We start from the raw sequence: 22,134 nt of genomic DNA, 5'->3' as shown, positions 1-22,134 counted from the left end.
ACATAATCCCATACTTCTTGCAGGCTTTGTTCATTTCTTTTTCTTCTTTTTTCTTTTGGTTTCTCTTCTCGCTTCATTTCATTCATTTGATCCTCAATCGCTGATACTCTTTCTTCCAGTTGATTGAGTCGGTTACTGAAGCTTGTGGATTTGTCACGTATTTCTCGTGTCATGGTTTTCATCTCTGTCATTTCGTTTATGACCTTCTCCGCATTAATTAGTCTAGCTGTCAATTCTTCCACTTTTTTCAAGATTTTTAGTTTCTTTGCGCTGGGTACGTAATTCCTCCTTTAGCTCTGAGAGATTTGATGGACTGAAGCCTTCTTCTCTCATCTCGTCAAAGTCATTCTCTGACCAGCTTTGATCCGTTGCTGGCGATGGGCTGTGCTCCTTTGCAGGGGGAGATGCACTCTGATTTTTTGAATTTCCAGCTTTTCTGCCCTGCTTTTTCCCCATCTTTGTGGTTTTATCTGTCTCTGGTCTTTGATGATGGTGACGTACTGATGGGGTTTTGGTATAGGTGTCCTTCCTGTTTGATAGTTTTCCTTCTGACAGTCAGGACCCTCAGCTATAGGTCTGTTGGAGATTGCTTGAGGTCCACTCCAGACCCTGTTTGCCTGGGTATCAGCAACAGAGGTTGCAGAAGATAGAATATTGCTGAACAGCGAGTGCACCTGTCTGATTCTTGCTTTGGAAGCTTCCTCTCAGGGGTGTACTCCACCCTGTGAGTTGTGGGGTGTCAGACTGCCCCTAGTGGGGGATGTCTCCCAGTTAGGCTACTCAGGGGTCAGGGACCCACTTGAGCAGGCAGTCTGCCCCTTCTCAGATCTCAGCCTCCGTGTTGGGAGATCCACGGGCTCTCTTCAAAGCTGTCAGACAGAGTCGTTGGCGTCTGCACAGGCCTCTGCTGCTTTAGCTGCGCCCTGTCCCCAGAGGCGGAGTCTACAGAGACAGGCAGGTTTCCTTGAGCTGCTGTGAGCTCCACCCAGTTCGAGCTTCCCAGCAGCTTTGTTTACCTACTTAAGCCTCAGTGATGGCGGGCGCCCCTCCCCCAGCCTCGCTGCTGCCTTGCGGTTAGATTGCCGCAGACTGCTGTGTTAGCAAGGAGGCAGGCTCCGTGGGCGTGGGACCCTCCCGGCCAGGTGTGGGATATATTCTCCTGGTGTGCCCATTTGCTTAAAGCGCAGTATTGGGGTGGGAGTTACCCGATTTTCCAGGTGTTTTGTGTCTCAGTTCCCCTGGCTAGGAAAAGGGACTCCCTTCCCCCTTGCGCTTCCCAGGTGAGGCGATGCCTCGCCCTGCTTCAGCTCTCGCTGGTCAGGCTGCAGCAGCTGACCAGCACCGATTGTCCGGCAGTCCCGAGTGAGATGACCCCAGTACCTCAGTTGAAAATGCAGAAATCACCGGTCTTCTGTGTCGCTTGCGCTGGGAGATGGAGACTGGAGGTGTTCCTATTCGGCCATCTTGCTCTGCCCCTTTTCTAGAGATTTCTGTGTTTCATTCCACGCAACTATTTTATTAATGAAAATTTGAAATGCTATCTGCTAAATTAGTTTGCATCTTACTCAGATAAGAATGTGTTTTAGAAATATTTCAAGAAGTGTTAATATAAAAATTGTTTTATACCTTTTTTGAAATTCCAGACCTACCATTAAATACTTAGCACTTTGGTCCATGTAATGTTTACATTGTACGATATCTTTGAATTTTAACATACTCTTTTATAATAAGACTTATTAGGTTTAGTTACATCATGTTTGAGACAATAATAGATGAGGTTGTTGGGAACAGTTATTATAGTGTATTGAACAGAGTTTGTTAGGAAAAGTTTTTATAGTGTATTGAACACTGGATTTAGATTGGGCAGATCTTGATTTTTCCATTCGTTAGCTGTGTGGTTGTGAGTAAGTATATTTGTTCACTGGTTTTTGATTCATACAGAAGATATAGTTTGACTAATATGGTCAGGACATGGTTGTGTGTTTACTTATATAAAAATTGTGATTAAGTGCTTTGCAGGAAAAGAACTGGTTACTGTGAATATAATAACAGGTGAAAACTACTTTAGATTGGATTGTCCTAGAGAAGGTGTCTCTGAAGAAGTGAGGTTTAAGCTGAGACATAAAGGATAAAAAGGAAGGGATTAGGGATGGGCATGGTAAAAGAATATTGTAAGGAAAGGGAACATCATGTGAAAAAGTCCTGAGGTGGCAAAATGCTTTGTGTATTCAATAAATTGAAAGAAGCCTAGTGTGACTGAAGGATTGTGAGCAAGGGAAGAATGGCATGATATCAGAATGAAACTAGATCTTACAGGGTTTTGTAAAAGATGCTGAAGCCTTTAAGGAGTTTTAATCAGGGAAAGGAGACACAAGTGTAACTCCAAAGTGGGAAGTTGAGTATAGATTCGGGTCTCTAAAGGTTGAAAGAATAGTCTGGTCTACAGAAATACATTTGAGAACCAACAGCTCTCAAATGGTAATAATTTGGATGAATACCATGTATTTAAAGATCTGGGAATGCATAAGATAATCTGGGGAGAGTATGGAGACAGAAGATAGAGAATGGGAGTCTAGGTCCAAGCCTAGAAGAACCCCAACATTTAGAAGCTGATAGGGAAGAAACTAGTATAGGAGGACCTCAAGTGAGCAGAGTTTTTTTGGATGACCGAGAAAGTATAATGGTTCTGAAATGGCAATAGGGAACAAGGAGGATGTGATTTTTTTTTGTTTCCAACTAGGTATAAACCTTTATTTCACAACTTTGTCATAATTCACCTTCTAAAAGACAGACTGGGGGACACAGCTGAAAACACTGGGAGGCCAGATACTAATATCTTTCAAGCCAGAGCATAGCCGTGGTCACTGTAGGGCCAGTGTGCTCCTATGGTTCTCGGGCGTCACAGACCAGATGCACCAATACTGTCCAATCCCAGTTTTACTTAGAGCCACCTCCTTTTCTGGGGGCCATCCATCCTCATTTCATGCCAGATTTTTACTAGAGGCTCCCTGTTCTTCCACAACAGTTTATGACCATAAGTAACATACCATATTCCAAGGAGAGTTCCCCAGGATGCACTGCATGATCAAAACATTTCCATCCCGTGATCATTCCTGCTGTATCCATGGCCATAATGACTTTTAGGGCATTCCCTGCTATGAATGTGAACATCTGAAGGGAAATTGTGGCAAGCCTCCCTTCTGGGATCTTAGTGCAGACAGCTGCAAGGACCATCATGATGGTGCCAGATGCACCAAGTGATGGTCCCTGTCTTCCTGTGGCAACTTTACACACATAACTGATACAACTGGAAATAACACCTGCAGATGATAACACTGCTCTTGACCCAGAATGTTCACTGTGCTGGAGGTGAAACGCCACAAAACGTAGATATTTGCTGCCATGTGAAATAAGGAGAAATAACTGAATGTTGACAGCAACACTGGAAAAGAAAGAACTGTTGAGGCTGGATTAGATGTGAAATATCTGATCATTGACCGCTGCAGAGATGGTATTCTCTATCAACAGAATACAAAGACATTCATTTGCACCTGTGATAATCTGTCACAGTCTGCTGGCCATCGCTTAGGTTATTCCACCACTTGTTATTCTCCTTTCTGAAGTCTCCTTTTTGTGGTCTTATGCTATCCCAACCATCAACTTTTATATCAAAATAACTCTGGACCCTGAATTTCGGTGATTCATATTGCCAAATAGCAGCTGATCCAAATGCACAGCCTGTAAACCCAACAGTAAAAAATAAAGGTTTTATGAGAGTCCCTATAGGATACAGAGAAGGATAAAAGGCTGTTTCTTCCACAGGAGGAATCAAAGCACTTCTCTTGTATGCTTCACCACTTGTGTCTATGTCTGATCTTTGAGGTTCAGCTTTCCTGGGTGCTTTTCTGAATCCACATTTTTGCTGAAGAAGTCAAACCTGTGTCTGAGCAGCCGTGGCGGGGCTAGGGCCACAGTGAGTTCCTTGCAGCTGCGGCTGCTCACTGGCGGAGACCATGTCTGGTTGCTGCCCCAACCTGTCTCTGCCTAGCCTCACCATGCCATCTTCCCAACCTCTGCCCCACCATGGCCTGCAAGGACATGGTTTTGAGACGTGTGGAGGAACTGAATAACATCAGCCTCTGTGGGATTTATTAAAGTAGCATATTTAGGGGACTCATGTTTTCCACAAGGCTAGAAAGTGGAGTTTGCTGATCACAGAAGAGGTAGAGTTGAGGAATTGATTCAGATGAGAGGGATGTGTGGAGTAGTAGGGGCATGACAGTTAACAGCAAATGAGAGACGCTGGTATTTCTGGTGGAGACTTAAGTAAACAAGGATATGAGGTGTTGATAGATTTAGGCCTTTTAATCTCTTGTAGGCTAGATGGATCTATGGCCTTAGTGGCATAGTCTGGAAAGTTTCAAATAGTTTGTTGGGTAAGGGCCAAGTTTCTTATGAGGTAAATCTGCCTCAGCAGGTTCTAGTTATGGTATGATGAGGCTCCAGGCTGGCCTCTTCATTTCTTTTATCTATTAAATAGTAATAATACCTCTTTAATTGTTATTTAAATGGACAGTCACATAGTAGTTAATAAAAGTTGAGTCTAAATAAACGTACAGCCTTTTACGAAATCTTTTAAACATACATCCCAGTAAGTCGTGCTCTAGCCGAGTTATTCTCTTGTCACTCTTTTCTGTACTGAATATAACAATGCCTAATTGAAGAATAAACGTTGACTATGAATGAGGCACTCAGTTCATCTCTTTGCTGATTACACTTAATTTTAGAACTAAGGATAAATTATTCAAGAAATAGTTGCTGATTTTTTAGCTCGAAGTGTTCTGTAAGCATACTTGGATTTTTTTTTAGAACCCAGTGACAGTAATACTTCTTTGGAGAGAATATCTTTGAATATCTTTTTAGAACTTCAAGCAAATTTATTTTTAAAACATTTTATATGCTCAGTGTAGATAATTTGGAAATTACAGAGAGATACAAAAAAGAAAATAAAAATTTGCCCATATTCTCACTATCTAGAGAAAACTCCTGTTTACTTTTTGGTGTGTTTGTGTAGCATTTGTTTTCAAAGTTGTGATCACAATATATAGCGATTTGTAGCTATATACTCTGCCTTTTCATGTAATCTTGTGTCATGAATATTTTCCTAAACCATTAAATATTCTTGGAAAATGTAATTTTAATGAGTACATAATATTCTGTTCATTGTGAGTGTATCATAGTTTACCTAATGATTCTCTGCTATTGGATGTCTGGATTGGCTCTAATTTATTGATGTGATAAATAATGCCTTAATGGATATCTATGTAAATCAATTATTTTCTTCCATTTTCTTTTTACTTTCTTTTGCCGTATTCCTAGAAAGGGAAGTACTGGGTCAAAGAATAGGGCTTCATTTTTGTTGCTCCTGCTTTTTTTTTTTTTTTTTTTTTCCTGAGACAGAGTCTCATTCTGTCACCCAGGCTGGAGCACTGTGGCGTGATCTTGACTCACTGTGACCTCCGCCTCCTGGGTTCAAGTGATTCTCCTGCCTCAGCCTCCCGAGTAGCTGGGATTATAGGTGTGCACCACCACACCTGACTACTTTTTTGATATTTTTAGTAGAGACAGGGCTTCACCATGTTGGCCACACTGTTCTCAAACTCCTGACCTCAAGTGGTCCGCCTGCCTTGGCCTCCCAAAGTGCTGGGATCATAGTTGTGAGCCACCGTGCCTGGCTGCTCCTGCTACCTTTTTTTTTTTTTTTTTTTTGAGAGAGAGAGTCTTGCCCTGCGGCCCAGACTGGATTGCAATGGCGCAATCTCAGCTCACTGCAACCTCCGCCTCCTGGGTTCAAGTGATTCTCCTGCCTCAGCCTCCTGAGTAGCTGGGATTACAGGCGCACGCCATCACGCCTGGCTAATTTTTTGTCCTGCTGCTTTTAAGGAAAATTATACTTCAAGATTTCATATTTAAAAATCAATGTGGGTCGGGCTCGGTGGCTCACGCCTGTAATCCCAGCACTTTGGGAGGCCAAGGTCGGCAGATCACTCGAGGTCAGGAGTTTTAGACCAGTGTGACTAATATGGTGAAGGCCCATCTCTACTAAAAATACAAAAATTAGCCAGATGTGATGGTGCACGCCTGTAATCCCAGCTACTTGAGAGGCTGAGGCATGGGAATCACTTGAACCCGGGAGGTGGAGGTTGCAGTGAGTCTAGATGGCACTACTGTACCCTAACCTGGGCAACAGTGAGACTCCGTCTCAAAAAAACCAAAAAACAAAAAAACTTAGTGTGTGTGTGTGTATTTGGTGGTATAGCATTGCTTATTTCTCTGTTTCCAGCAGTGATTTATTTTTGTGTGGATTTGCAGACCCCCTTGCAGTAATAAATCCTTACAGGTTCTCGTTGGCTTATATGTTGAGAACAACTTCTGTAGATTATAAACTACCCCAGTTCTCTCCCATATCCTTTGTTTCACTGCTCTTGCTCCAGCAGATGCCTTCTCGTTGTCCCTAACAAATAACTCTTCCTCCTTTATTCAGTGATTGTTTTTTCCTAACATCCCTTGCTTGATATATGGGGAAATTTTTAAGGCTTTAAAAAAATCGTATTTGAGAGCACCTAGTTTTATTGTATCCCTTGTTAACACCTTGAGTGTTTATTTTTTAATATTTGCTGATTTGTGAGATGAAATATGATAGTTGTATTTGGGGGTAGGAGGAATGTCTGAAATAAATTCTTTCTTCCCAACTTATGATTTAATAAGAGCTGGAAGGGGAAAAGTAAGGTATAAAACCCAGTGTTTGACATTTTTATCCTCTTAATCTGGCTACTGTCCATCGTACTTTCAGAGCTGAAAGGGCTCTAAATTTCATGTTTATTCAGTCCTTTCAGTTTACAGATAGGGAAACTAAGCCCTAAAAAGGACATTCCTTGACTTCCTCAAGGTCATAAGCCAAACAGTGTTAGAAGTTTGGCCTATTTTTTCATAACTTAGTGTGTTGGTTTTTCTACAAACATCTTCTGCGTCTCTGTACCATGTGTTCCCCAGCCTACCTTTCAGGTTGACTAACTTTCAGGTGACTAATTTTTTTCTGTTTGGAGGCCTGATAGACTCTTTTTTATCCTTCAGTTTAACCACAGCACTTTAATCATCGTGAGTCAGTTCTTGCATATGTTGTACCTTTTTGTCCTGCAGATAGTGCTCTCAATTTCAAGGAAAGCTTCAAGGAAATTTTCTATTCATGTGTGGCATCTACTTTTGGAACAATAATTATCCTTATGTTGGATCATCTTTGTTCTTCACATTTATCATCTTCTCCAGATTTACTTTAATCTGTTAAGTGATTCCCTCTGCATTCACTTTTTTTTTTTTTTGAGACAGAGTCTTGCTCTGTCGCCCAGGCTGGAGTGCAGTGGCCAGATCTCAGCTCACTGCAAGCTCCGCCTCCTGGGTTTATGCCATTCTCCTGCCTCAGCCTCCCAAGTAGCTGGGACTACAGGCACCCGCCACCTCCCCTGGCTAGTTTTTTGTATATTTTAGTAGAGATGGGGTTTCACTGTGTTAGCCAGGATGGTCTCGAACTCCTGACCTTGATATCTGCCCGTCTCGGCCTCCCAAAGTGCTGGGATTACAGGCTTGAGCCACCGCGCCTGGCCTGCATTCACTATTATGATTTCCTTTCTTCCCTGCAATTAATTTTTCACTATGTTTTTTTCTGTTCTTTGCTATTTCTAGTTTATTAGATCTCTGATGTTTTGTTCTGCTAAGAACAAACTGAGAACTGTTGCAGGCTAAAAAACAGCCCTCCAGAAGAGATCTGTCACCCAGGCTCATTGCAACTTCTGCTTCCTGGGTTCAAGTAATTCCTATGCCTCAACCTCCCAAGTGGCTGGGATTACAGGCACCTGCCACCATGCCCAGCTAAAGTTTTGTATTTTTAGTAGGGATGGCCAGACTGGTCTCAAACTACTGGTGTCAAGTGATCCGCCCGCCTCCGTCTCCCAAAGTACTGGGATTACAGACATGAGTCACCATGCCTGGCTCCCAAAAGAATCTTACTATCCATTGGCAGTCACTCCCCATCTCCTGACATGCACTGACTGCCTTAGACAACCAGGTAGATTAGTGAGTCTATCTTCTTTCTATAAATTTGCTTATTCTGAGCATTTCATATGAACAGGATCATACAATATGTAGTCTTGTGTGACTGTCCACTTATTTTCAGTTAAACTCCTTCAAGATCTTTCTTTTTACATGCCTTCTGCCATTATTGTTATCCCTTCCCACCCCATTGCTTCCCTACTCCCCCTACCCTCTCACACTTTTTAGAATTTCAGCTGAAATACCACTTTTTTCGGAGGGACCTCCCCTAATGGGATTCTAGATACTCCATTATGGACTTAATTGTGCCCCACCATTCTCTTTTGTATCTCTTACTTCAGTTATTATCTAATGGAGCAGTTATTTGTATAACTAATATCTGCTTCTCTCACAAGGTAGGGAGTTTGTTGTTGTTTTGATAAATACTTAGATGAACACATTCAGGCACTTTACCCAGTGGGAGGGGAAAGAGATTTTCAGAGAAGAGAGATATGTGTACATATGTTAACTATTAACGTAGCAATGAAAATGTAAGCTGAAAATATAGAAAATTAGTAGTTAATTAGGCTTTATGTATGTAGACTGGACAGCTACCATAAAGAATGTGTATTATACTCTCCCAGAAATATCATGAATCTGGAAATTTTTTTTTTTTTTTGGACAGGGTCTTGCTCTGTTGCCCAGGCTGGAGTGCAGTAGTGGCTCCAGTAGTGGAGAGCATACAGGGCTCACTGCGGCCTTGACCTCCTGGGCTCAGGCAGTTCTCCCATCTCAGCCTCCCACTGGTGTGTGCCACCATGACTGGCTAATTTTAAAAAAAAGTTTTTTTTTTTTTTTTGTAGTGACAGGATCTCGCTATATTGCCCAGGCTGGTCTTGAACTCCTGGGCTCAAACAGCAATCCTCCTGCTTGGCCTCCCAAAGTGCTGGGATTATAGGTGTGAGCCATTAAAACCTAAGACTGTTAAGTGCCAGCTTAATTTTTGGAGTCCATTTATGTTGTTGGTTAGAATATTTGGAATATTTACCCTACCTGAAAAGTTGAATAAAACTGATATATTCTGTTTTAAATTTCGACTCAGCAGTTCAGTTTTTCAAGCTCATTTGTAAATAATGGTGCGTATTGCCTACATGGGTCACAATTTATTTCAGGAAGGTGCTGCATCATCTGTTTTGATGGAGATCTTAATGAAATTGGCTGCTCTTGACCTCTGAGATTCACTATTTCTTCATCTTTTCATGGTACCTGGATGGTCAGGTACACTGTTCTCTTCTCCCTTAGCGTTTGCTTTACTCTTTAGTGGATACTGGAGATACCTAGGACAAAGGTTTGTGAGGAGGGTGTGTGTATGAGGGTCTTAAGATAAGGAAAATAGTATTTTTCTTCTTGATTAAATTTAAGGGGCATCATGAAATTTAAGTAACACCTTAAGGGTAATAGGTCAGATGGCTTTCTGTTGACATTGTTGATCTATAAAGTTATTGCTAGCACTGTGTTTACCATATTAAGTATTAAAACCTTATATTCTGTGGGACTCTTCACATGGGTATATAGTTTCAGTTTTTATAATGGAAATTGGTGAGAAAAAAGGATGACTACAAATTTTTGTTTTGTAGTTAACTTTTATTACAATTTCATCTAGGATGCATGAAAGTACATGGAATTTGGGGGCTGTGTTGGACATAATCTTGGAGGGACACAGCTCAGGAAAGTCTTCAGTGGAACCTTGGTCTTGTTACTTGCATATATTCACATCAAACCTTTTAAAGTTTCCACTGATTTTTTTTTTTTTAATGAGTATGTGTTAAATGCTTCTGCAGGTTGTAGAGGTATGGTATAAAAAAGAAATTCACCAGCAGTCACAGCTAGCAGACTTGGGCTAGTCCTATCCTGGTATATCATTAAGTCAGGTAGTTAACAGTAGGAGATGACAAAGACCATTTTAAAAAGGGCAGAGTTAGGCATGTACATATTTCTCAAGGATGAAAGTTCCGTTTCAAGGGAAATTGTTTCCTACTTTAATGTCCTTATCTACTTTTGACACTGCAAATAATGAGTAAGCAGTGTGGGAGACACTCTGCTTTGGCGTTGGATGTCCTAAGATGTTCTTCCATGACCCGCCAATAAGAGGATCAGTCTTATTTTATTTCTCAGGCAGTGGTAAAGGAACAGAGTCCCAATGGTAGACCCACTGTGAGTGCAGGATTGTGTTATTCCAGTGGCTTTTATTTAATAGAGCCCAGTTAGCATCTCTTCTAGTAGAGCTTTGTGGGGAGAAATGCTAAGTGGACTGCTTTGTGAATTGACCCACTTAATCTGACAGTACTCTTCCTCATTGAGGAGGTGGACTCGGACATACCCTATTTGAACGGCATTGCCAGGTTCTCTAAAGGCCGATCTTTCTTTCTTTCATTTCTTTCTTTTCCTCTCTCTCTCTCTCTCTTTCTTTTGTGGGGAGAGGATTGGGAGATGTTAAGCAAGCTTTTAGAGGGAGGAAGATGAGGCAAATATAAAAACCATATGGATTTGATTATAAGTAACCGTGATCAGTTGGGACAATGTTATTTAATATATGCATATATTGACAATATTGTGGGTTTGGTTTCAGACCACTGTGATAAAGCACATCGCACAATTTTTTTTTTTGGTTTCTTAGTGCATATAAAAGTTATGATTACACTATAATATAGTTTATTAAGTACAGTAGCATTATGTCTAAACAACCTTAATTAAAACATCCTTTATTGTTTAAAAATGCTAATAATCTGAGCCTTCAGTGAGTAGTCATCTTTTTGCTGCTTAGTGTTGATGGCTGTTGACTGATCAGGGTGGTGGTTGCTGAAGGTTAGGGTGGCTGTGACAATTGTTTAAAATGAGACAACCATGAAGTTTGCTGGATTAATTGACTTCCTTTCACAAAAGATTTCTCTGTAGTATGAGATGCTGTTTGATAGCATTATATTTGTTTTAGTTTTTAAAAGAGATGGGTGTCTCACTGTGTTGTCCAGGCAGGACTCAAACTCTTAGGCTCAAGTGATCATCATACTTCTGCCTCCTGGTTAGCTGAGACTACAGTAGCCAGCACCCCAGCATTATAGCATTTTAGTAGAACTTCTTTCAAAATTGGAATCAGTCCTCTCAAAGCCTGCTGCTGCTTTATCAGCTGAGATTATATCCTAAATCCTTTGTTCTCATTTCTGCAGTAGTCACAGCGTATTCACCAGGAGTACATTCCATCTCAAGAAACCACTATCTTTGCTCATTCATAAGAAGCAACTCCTCATCTGTTCAAGTTTGATCACAAGATTGCAGCAGTTTAGTCACATCTTCAGACTCTGTTTCTAATTCTGGTTCTCTTGCTATTTCTACCACATCTGCACTGACTTCCTCCACTGAAATTTTGAACTCCTCAAAATCATCCAGGAGGATTGGTATTATCTTCCAAACTCGTGTTCCTGTTCCTATGAATCATGAATATTCTTAATGGCATATAGAAGTTGTTTAGCGTAGCCATCTTCATCAATGGTCTTAGCTAAATCTTCCAGATAACTTGCTGCAGCTTCTAAATCAGCACTTACTGCTTTACTTTGTGCTTTTATGGTATGGAGAGGGCATCTTTCCTCTGCTAGCCTCAAACTTGGCAGCTTCCTCACTTCTGTCGGCCTTCATAGAATTGAAGAGAGTTCTGGCCTCGCTCTGGGTTAGGCTTTGGCTTAAGGAAATGTTGTGGTTGGTTTGGTCGTCTGTCCAGACCACTCAGACCTTCTCCGTATCAGCAATAAGGCTGTTTTACTTTCTTATCATTCATCTGTTCACTGGAGTAGCACTTTTAATTTCCTTCAAGAACATTTCCTTTGTATTCACAACTTGGCTGTTTGGCACAAGAAGCATAGCTTTCAGCCTGTCTGGGCATTTGACATATTTTCCTCATTAAGCTTAATTATTTCTAGCTTTTGATTTAAAGTGAGAGACAAGTGACTCTTCTCTCACTTGAACACTTAGAGGCCACTATAAGCTTGTTAATTGGCCTGATTTCAATATCGTTGTGTCTGGAATAAGGAGCCCTGAGGAGAGGAAGGGAGATGAGGGAACAGCTGGTTGGTGGAGCAGTCAGAGCACACACAGTATTAATCTGTTAAGTTTGCCTTCAGTAATCACAGATCACCGTAATGAGTATAATAATGAAAAGTTTGAAGTACTGCAAAAATTACCAAAATATGACACAGAGACGTGAAGTGAGCACGTGCTGTTGGAAAAGTACTTGGTTAACATAGGGTTGCTATAAACCTTCAATTTGTAAAAAACCGTAATTTCTGCAACACGCAATAAAATGAGGTAAGCCTAGATATTTTTCTCTTAGGCATGTTCCTTGTCTTATTAACTATAAACTTAGCATCGTTACTCATGAAGTTGTAAACTAGAATTTAATCAGTATTTGAAAATGTATGGTGTCCTTTGCAGAAATGGAGTTAATGGCAGAACTTGTAGTTATTACCTGCTATTTTATTTTCCATAGTTAATTTTAAGAGGTTCTTATAAAGTTGTTTGCAGATACTCTATCTTCACAACAGTTAAAATTGTAATATTTTAGGCATATCTTCTCCTCCTGTTTTGTTATACAGAAAAGCTTTAACTAATAAACAGATTGCATTCTAAAAGTTCATAAAATATTTTGGAACTTAGAAAGTATTTTTCCATAGTAAGTTTTGTAAATAAGTAAATACAAATAGGTTCCCAGGCTATCCTACAAAAGCCTAATGAAGCCATAGTTAGCTCAAATATCTATATACTTACAGTGACACATAATAGAAAATAATATGGCAAGAATAGTAGTTAAACAAAACCAAAACACTGTTAAGAACTAGTTTTGAAAAATTTTCTTGTATGTGATTGATAAAGGGATTTAATCAGAGGGAGGTCAGGCGTAGAGACTTGGAGGAGGCTGCCAGGCCTTTCTGTGTCCTTTCAGATACTTTATAAGTTGATGGCATTTCTTTCTTTTGATATTGGTATACAGCAGAAATGCTATCTTTTTGCTTACCAGCTATGGTTAAGGTTGTATTTTAGGTCCTGAGTGGAATGAAAATGTTAGAAAAGAAATAGTTTCCTTAGATTAGAAAGATATGAAAGAACAGTGGAAGATAGAGTAACCTAGGATGTGTGTTTGAAAAAGAAATTGTTTGAGATAGATTTCGTTGACATACAAATAATGCAAGTTTAAGGGAATGGGGTAGAGTATAACATGTGAATGATTCCTGATGGAGGAGAGCAAAGATGTTGATAAAGTGTGTTGGGTTAGCAATCCTTATGCTGGTCAGTAAGTGGTTTTGAATATCTTTGGAAGCTATTTAGAACTGGGAATGGGGAGTAGAATGCTACTTTGGTATTTTTATATGAACTGTTTCAATATTGTTTTTTCATAACATGGTACAACAGCTCACCAAAAATAAATAGCTTGATATACATTTGGAATGTTTTTTGATGTATTAAACTATTATTAAGAAAATATATTTTTTGAATGTATGAAAAGTGAAAGTAAAATATTGTACTTTAGGTAATTCAACAAATGCCTACAACTATTATGTAATGAGATTTGATTTTTACATTCTTTTTTGTTTGTTTGTTTATTGATTAGAAAAACCATGCTTCCTTTTTCAGTCTCCAGAATGTTTCTTATTTAGAAGAAACCAGTGCAAAAGGAAAATCAGGAAATGTTCCTTCTATTCCTACAAAAGTAGGAACTGTCGTTAGGCTATGTATTATTACTTAGTATTGTGATAAATCTGTTCAAGTGTTTAAATGTTTGCTATCTGTTCACTCATTTGATTTGCCTAAGGGGAATTTCTGGCTCTCTTTTTACTTGTTTTAGATGATTTGTCTCTCAGGTAGCTTCGTATATCAGCAACATGGCATAGTTTTATATTTAAGTTATTTTTTGCAGTTTATATTAGAAGATGTAAAGACTTACCCAAAAGGTATGGTTATATTGGACTGAGTTATTTTTATGGATTTATTTTAGAATGTAAATTGTTCAACTTACTTTCACTTTTATAAGTATTGGAAAGTATACTAAACTTAGGAATTGGATGAGGCAATTTGGATGAGTACTATAAGACTATAGTATAGTTTTTAATACTATACAGTCTAAACTGTGGTGTTATACTAAACTATAGTTTTTAATACTATGCAGTCATTGCTGTTATACATGGGGCATTGGTTCCAGGACCACTGGGCACATCAAAATCTTTGCATACTCAAGTCCTGTAGTTGGCCCTGTGGAACCACTGTATATGGAAAGTTGGCCCTCTGTATATGAGGGTTTTGCACTCTGCAAATACTGTACTTTTAATCTTTTAATCTGTGTATAAGTGGACCTGCGCAGTTCAAACCCATATTGTTCAGGGGTCACCTGTATATAACCTCGAGCAATTTTACTTATTTTTTTAGTCTCAGTTCCCTCCTCCCTGATTTAGTACTGGTTTTTCCTAGATCAAATGAGATAATGGGTCTAAGTGTGCTTTTAAACTGTAAAGTGCTTCACAAATGTATTTGTGATGATGAGTGATGATGGTTTGGTGATCATGATTGGTTCTAGGGAAGACTGTCAAATATATGAATTTTGTCTGCATTGTCTTCTCAATCTGTTGAATTGACTTCACTCTTTTAAGAGGGTGATTGCAGGGTCCGAGGTCATCTCTGAGGAGGAAGTAGAGGTATTTATTTTGGTGACTTTTAAACTTTAGTTTCCAAAGTATAGTAGAAGCCTATAGAAATTTGTCACTTATAAATGAACAAATACTTTACAGACTGCTATCTGCATAGTCATAAAATGGGACTCTACTAGTGTGTGATAACCGTAAGTGTTGCCCTCATGGATTGGTTATTAGTTGTTAAATTGTAATTGGTAAAGTATGTAGAACTGACAGAGTAAGCAGTAGTCTTCTGGGAGGAAACAAATCCCATCCTCTCTCCTCCCCTCCCTACTGTTTCAATTCAACAGCGATTTTTAATTTAATAACCTCCACTCTAGTGATCAAAAATGTGTGTAGATTTGTATGCTGTGCTATGGGAAAAGCAGTTTGGATTAAGGAGTGCAGATGTCTTTGCATATTTCAGGAGAGGGCAGGGTTAGGTAAGCTGTTACAATGGGGGCATTTGGGTTGTCAGAATGCAATATTGAGGATCAAAGGGATGTGTGGTAGGCCAAGAACAGACCTAATTGGTTTAAAATGTATATGTAGAGCACTGATCTGGTATTACTGTCACTAAAGACTACAGTAAAATATGCCAACTTTTTGAGATCTATTTTCTGGCTTTCTTCTGGCTGCTCAAGGTTGATGTTTCTAGATGTAACTGCTGACTGGATCAGTGAGTGAGTAATTGTATTTTTAAAGGTAATTATTTACTTCTTTACTTTAAGTACTTACCATTTGCTCTTTTCATCCATGTATAGTGTACTAATTCTTTGATAATCTGGTAACCTTCCTTCTTAAGAAAAATTTAAATGTAGTATCCACCCTTGCCCTCCAAATTGGACAGCTTAAAAATCAAGCGGATAAGCATGTTTAAGAGTTAAAAATTATAATGTAAATTCCTAAAAGCCGAAGATTTTTGTGCACATGCTTTAAGGCTTTTAGATGTGTATGGAAAATAAACCTGTTTCTAAAATACATCTTGAAATTATTTCAAGTGAGGACTTAAGACCAAGTGAAATATTTATTCACTTTGGGTTTGGTTTGATTTTATTCCAGTTGAGTGAAGTTAAAGAAAAGGAAAATACACTTGATTCCAGTTTATGGCTTATAAGTAAAATAATGTAAGTTCAGACTGTTGGAAATTAGCATGTTTCTGATTTTAGGTTTATTGTTTGGTTTAAAGTAAAATTTGGTTTTGAGGTAAAATCAAGAAGATAAAAAATTGAGTCAATTAAAATTGGCTCAGAAGTAGTATGGATATTTCAAAGAAAAAATTGGGGTGGCTAATAGATATTTGCCTCAGCACCTTTTGTAAGATATTTGGAGTTTTAGGTTTTGCTAAACACAAAAAGTTGGTTTCGGGGCCTAAATACCTATCTCTTGTCTTTATGACATGGTCCTTAGCAAAGTGATGTAGTAGGGCATGAGTTTTGCAGTAAATGGAAAGGTATGAATCCTGTGGGTATGAGTTATTGAAGGGATTACTTTGAGCAAATTATCAAATCTTTTTGAACACCAAAATTTTCCCATTTGTTAAATTGTGTGTTCTGAGTATGTCACAGGCTTTTTGTAGGAATTAAATGGTATGTTGTGGCTCTTCAAGTGTGGTAGCTGAACCTGCATGAAGAAACATTTGAGGTGCTTATTAAAAATACAGTTTCTGGAGCCCCACTTCAGAAGTACTGACCTTTTGGGGGATATATTCTAGAGTCTTCATTTTAGTAAACTCCCAGGTGATTCTTATGCCCACTGTGAGTGGTGCTTGCAAACTGTAAACAGTTCTCAAGGAATATGCTTACATAAATTGAACTTAAGATCTCAGATTTGTCTCCTGTCCAGTTTTTGCCATTTGCTGCATATTGATGCTCTAAAGAAACCAAAATTGTTTGGAGAAGGGTTAGAAACAGAGGAAGTTTCCAACCCGTACCTAAATACACATGTGGGACATTGAGTCATTTGTTTTGGCTGCTCGTTGTCACCATGTTTTCAGTAAGCCCTCCATTCTGTTTTACTACTTGTAAAGGCTTTTCTATGTACCTTCTCCCCAGGAATTTATATCCGACCAATGGCAAGCATAGGAATAAGCAAAAGCACTACTTAGTTTTAACATGAAGTAGTCAGCTTGCAAATCCTAACAATTCTGCTTGAATAATTCTTATGAGTTCAATGGCAATCCTTTGCTGAGCACTTGCATTGTGCTGAACCTTGTGCACATGGAAAATGTGAATGATTCCAATAATGTCTAGTTTTTCTTATTTATTTATTTATTTGAAACAGAGTCTCACCCTGTCACCCAGGCTGGAGCGCAATGGCATGATCTTGGCTTATTGCAACCTCCGCCTCCCAGGTTCAAGTGATTGATTCTGTTGCCTCAGCCTCCCTAGTAGCTGGGATTACAGGCATGCGCCACCACGCCCAGTTAATTTTCTATGTCTTTGGTAGAGACGGGGTTTCACCATGTTGGTCAGGCTGGTCTTGAACTCCTGACCTTGTGATCTGCCTGCCTCCGCCTCCCAAAGTTTGGGATTACAGGCGTGAGCCACTGTGCCTGGCCAATGTCTGGTTTTTCTAAGAGCTCTTAGTGAAGTAAGGGGTTCAGACTTTTAATTATAGGACATTGTGATAAGTACCATGATAGGGCACATGTGAGTGGTAAAAGAGCATAGTGGAGCAGAATAATATATTCTTTCCTATTTCCACTGCTTATAATTCAAAGTTCAAAGAAACTGTAACTTATTGAGCACTCACTACGGGGCATGCATTTAAAAAACAGCTATGTAACCTATGCTATTCAATCATCACAACCCTAAGTAGCAGCTGTCTCCATTTTATAGCTATTAAGTAGGTTGAACTTGTGATATAAACCTTTGTATGACTTCAAAGCCCATGTTGTTTTCATTATGCCTCTAAGGACAAAATTTGATTTTTTTTTTTAAGAAGGGAATGTTAGGATTCTTCAGAATTGATGTCTGTTAATTTCAGTAGCATGATGTTTTCCTGTGATTGAAAATAACTCTGGAGTCTTTATGTCATCTCTGTCCTCTGCCACCCTATGTTTTCCTTTTCATTTCTAAAAGTGATAGACAAGGCAACATCTCCAGAAGCCAGCCTGTGTGACATCTGTCCATTTTGTTTTCTCTGCCTCTCCTTTTGTTTACTCTTCCTATCCCCAAAGGAAATTAGTAATTGTTCTGTTTTGTTTTTCCTAATCTCTTAGATTAGAATCATGTGAAGATGAATGGTATCTAAGGGAAAAGGCCCTATTAGGAAGATTTTTATCACATCAAGTTTACATAGAAATTGCCCTGGAATTTTTATCCTGCTGTTGATCATTAGGGTTGATTTGATTGATTCAACTACTTGGTTGATATTTCTTTTCTTTCTTTGTAGTTTCATTTGTTCCAACATATATAAGCAGTTTGCTCTCTGGCTAGAGCTTCTGCATCATAAAATAAAGCCCCTATTTTAATCACAAGAATAAGTTCATTTTTGAATTTTCTAACTCTGATCCCATGGGGCCTAGTTTTCTACTTTTTATTTTCTTTGCTAATTATTTTTTATGTTGTTTTCTTGTTTCTAGCAGTTTGTTTATTTGGGGGAGAACATCTTTGCTTTTTAAAAATTAAACTTATTTTATTTAAAAATGAGTAGAGATAGGGTTTCACTATGGTGCCTGCTATGGCCTCCCAAAGTGCTGAGATTGCAGGTGTGAGCCACTGTGCCTGGCCCAACATCTTTGTTGTTGTTTGTTTTGTTTTTGCTTTTTTTTTTTTAACAGAGTCTCACTCTGTCGCCCAGGTCCCAGGTTCAAGTAATTCTCTTGCCTCAGCCTTCCAAGTAGCTGTTTGTATTTTTAGTAGAGATGGGGTTTCACCATGTTGGCCAGGCTGGTCTCGAACTCCTGACCTCAGGTGATCCACCCGCCTTGGCCTCCCAAAGTGCTGGAATTACAGGCGTGAGCCAATGCACCCAGCCAACATCTTTGTTTTAATAGTTTTTTTTTTTTTTTTTTTCCAAATCTGGATTCTTCGAATAGAGTTGAACTTCAACTTAATCTGAAAAATTTGCAGTGGCCTCTTCTGACAGTCTTCTTCATACCTGAAGATGAGGTTCTTTTGAATAATTTATATAATCATATTTTTCAATAGTGTCATTGTTGTAAACATCTTTTAAAAATAGCTGTGTGTTATTTCTCTGCATGATAGAGAAATAATTGGCAGTGCCTTTTCCCCTGCTAATACTGTTGTTAGAAAATGTGAAAATGCTTTGTGTCTTCTGTGTATTCATGGGTGTTATGCTGATTTCTCTAGGCTTTTGTTGCAGACTTTTAACTTTCTGTTATTTCTCCGTGGAGACTTCATTCTTGAGGTGAAGGAAAATTTTTATAGAGGCAGTCATTGCAGACTTAACTTTCCACAGCAGGGTCACCAGAGTATTTATTAGACTGTGGCATGACTTTTCTCAGTTTGTAGTATAGCTTATTCATATTCTCTAAAAGTCTCTCAGTTACAAAGTGTCTCAGTTGTTGCTTTTTCTCAGCACTGGATTTTAAGAACTAGTCTCCTTGAAACAAGAAACATCAAATTAAATGCCTTTGTTAAATGAACAAAGTGTGCTCAGCTTTGAGATTTATCATTTGAATAAAATTAGAGTGTCAGTGCCAGACACCTACCTACTAAATATTTAAACATCCTTGAAGTGGACTTTTGGCTTTTGGATACTCCCCCCATATCTTGGATGTGGTCAGTGTCACCGTGTTCATCGCAGGGTGGATTGGTCTGAGGAGTGACTTGAGAAGACTTCAAAAAATACGACTACAAAATGTTGTTTACAGGTACAATCCTGTTTTTAAGAGATTGAGAACTAGGCTGTGTGTATCATTTTGGGATATGCCTAAACTTGCCAAGGCTTTTGTAAAAATTGTACTCTAGACTGGATGCAGTGGCTCACACCTCTAATACCAGCACTTTGGGGAGGCTGAGGTGGGAGGACTTTAGACTTAAGACCAGGAGTTAGAGACCAACCTGGGCAACAGAGTGAGACCGTCTCTCTCCAAAAAGTTAAAAAATAAAAAATATTAGCAAGGTGTGGTGGTTTGTGCCTCTAGTGCTAGTTACTTGGGAAGCTGAGGCAGGAGGATTGCTTGAGCCCAGGAGTTCAGTGTCACATCATTGCACTCTAGCCTGGACGACCCTGTCTCTTAAAAAAGAAAAAATTATTCTGTATTTAACAGCCTTCAATAGAACGTGATTGTTCTTTTGTATACCATCTTTTCATTGCGTCATGAGGAGTCTATTCTGGTTTATGTATTTAAGACTTATCTGTTATGGTAAAGAGTAGAGATTTAATGCTGCATTTTAATTATGTAGGGAATTTGTACAATGCGAGTGAAGTCCTCTGACAGGAGAGAGGGCCTGAAGCTGAACTAGTTCCTGCTGCTGTGCTGTTGTACTTTCAAGGTAGTTTCGAAGACCAATTTTATTATAATCGCTAGTGCCATATAATTAGTTTGGAAATTACTGTTTCATGTATGCTAGGAAATTTAGTACTGGACAAAGTGGTTATTTTTTGTTTAAGCAAATTTGTTACGATTTCTAGTTTTTCTTGAGGATTTTGGTCTCTTGGAAGCAGTGCTGTGGTCTGAAATAACCCAATTTGTTGTAGCAAATATTAAGTTGTTTGGATGTCACAGAATCAACTGTTGTACGTTTTTATTTTTCAGATGGTTTTGCTTTGGTATAAATTTCAAAACCTAATGTTGCTAAAGTGTCTCTTGGAATAGGTGTTGATATTAAGGAGTACATGGTTGAGGCCAGAAAACTATAAAAGGCTGTTGATTTATTCTCTTACTTCCTATTACTCTGGAGCTGATCCTTTTACATTATGTTATCAGAAACATGATCTTCTTTTTTTTAAGAGGAGATGGAGAAAAGAATATGAAGTTAGTGGTAGTAGGTAGTGGTAGCAGAGGAAGCATGAGGCATGTGATGAGTTCTGCTACCTAAAGCTTTATGATAAATTAATCTATTATGGGTATTAATGTAGATGAAACAATGTGTGGGATCATTCTTTGTAAACAGTACAGTTTTATACAGTTGTTATCTTATTGCCAGGTTGGCTAACTGTAATGCCAAATGGTAACGTGCTTTTCCTTGGCATACTAGCTGCTGACTGACCCATGGCACTACTAATGTTCATGCTAAGTCATACCCTATATTGCCCTGCCATTCTTTTCAACTCTGCTATTTCAGATCTCTGATAGAACATTCTGAAGAATGTGATAATTTCTGAATAAAAATTCTAGGATGCTTGAAGTCTGTAATAAAGACTGAAGACCCATTGTTGTTCCTAGTACCTAGATAGTACATATTGGTGGAGAATATTGTCTGTAATAATTCTTAGCAATTTCTCTAACTGTTTTAGACAGAATAAAGTAAATCTTTTAATTACTGCTAAGGTAGTAAGTACTTTGTCTCCAGATGTACAAAAGTGTGAAAGATTGGTCCTTGTCCACATCAAATCTCAGCTTAAAATTAAGAGGCCTTAAGAATCTCTTTCAGCTATATCTGTAGGACCTGTTTTACCTTTCCACTCTGCTTTTAATATTTTAGCAGAATTGTCTCATTTGATGCTTGTTCCCATTTGCAAATTATGATGCTGGGATAGACATCCCTAGGCTCAGTGGCTGGAGTGAAGAGATGCTAAATCCCAGGGTTCTAATGGATATCTTTTATAACTAGTTCTCAAACCCTTGAAATGTGACCTCTTTTAGAAAGAAGTAGAACCTGTGGAGGCAAATGGGGAAAGTTATCACAAATGCTTATATGGCTTAAGTTCTCTTACTGGAGCGAGGAATTGCAGAGGTGGGGCTCCTGTTTCTTTTATTGAAATATGGTTACGCAGTAGAAAAACATAATTTTTGGTTGGACCCCAGACAGTTTTTGTTTTCCGTTTTTCAGTTAATTAAAATTGTGGAGTATAGTAGACTTTTTGTGGTGGTGGTGTTGGAGACGGTCTTGCTGTGTTGCCCAGGCTGGAGTACAGTGGCATGATCTCAGCTCGCTACAGCCTCTGTCCCCTGGGTTCAAGGGATTCTTGTGCCTCAGCCTCCCTTGTAGCTGGGATTACAGGTGTGCATCACTGTGTTTGGCTAATTTTTGTATTTTTAGTAGAGATGGTGTTTTGCCATGTTGGCCAGGCAGTTCCTGAACTGCTGGCCTTGAGTGATCTGCCCGCCTCGGCCTCCCAAAGTGCTGGGATTACAGGTGTGAGCTACCATGCCTGGCTATTTATTTATTTATTTATTTATTTATTTATTTATTTATTTATTTAT

At 39.0% G+C, this 22,134-nt stretch overlaps 1 protein-coding gene and 1 pseudogene across 4 annotated transcripts in view; one reads left to right on the top strand and one right to left on the bottom strand.

Annotated features, from left to right (window-relative positions):
- Window positions 1-22,134, top strand: part of GSK3B (glycogen synthase kinase 3 beta) — a 261,869-nt gene that overhangs the window by 70,566 nt on the left and 169,169 nt on the right. The gene's annotated exons all lie outside the window — the stretch shown is intronic.
- LOC111543889 lies at window positions 2,938-4,062 on the bottom strand (annotated as a pseudogene).

Source organism: Piliocolobus tephrosceles, chromosome 2 (genome assembly GCF_002776525.5).
Source record: "Piliocolobus tephrosceles isolate RC106 chromosome 2, ASM277652v3, whole genome shotgun sequence".
NCBI classification, from domain to species: Eukaryota; Metazoa; Chordata; class Mammalia; order Primates; family Cercopithecidae; genus Piliocolobus; species Piliocolobus tephrosceles.
The sequence above is the reverse complement of the archived record's forward strand: the minus strand, read 5'-3'. Positions and strand labels throughout refer to the sequence as shown.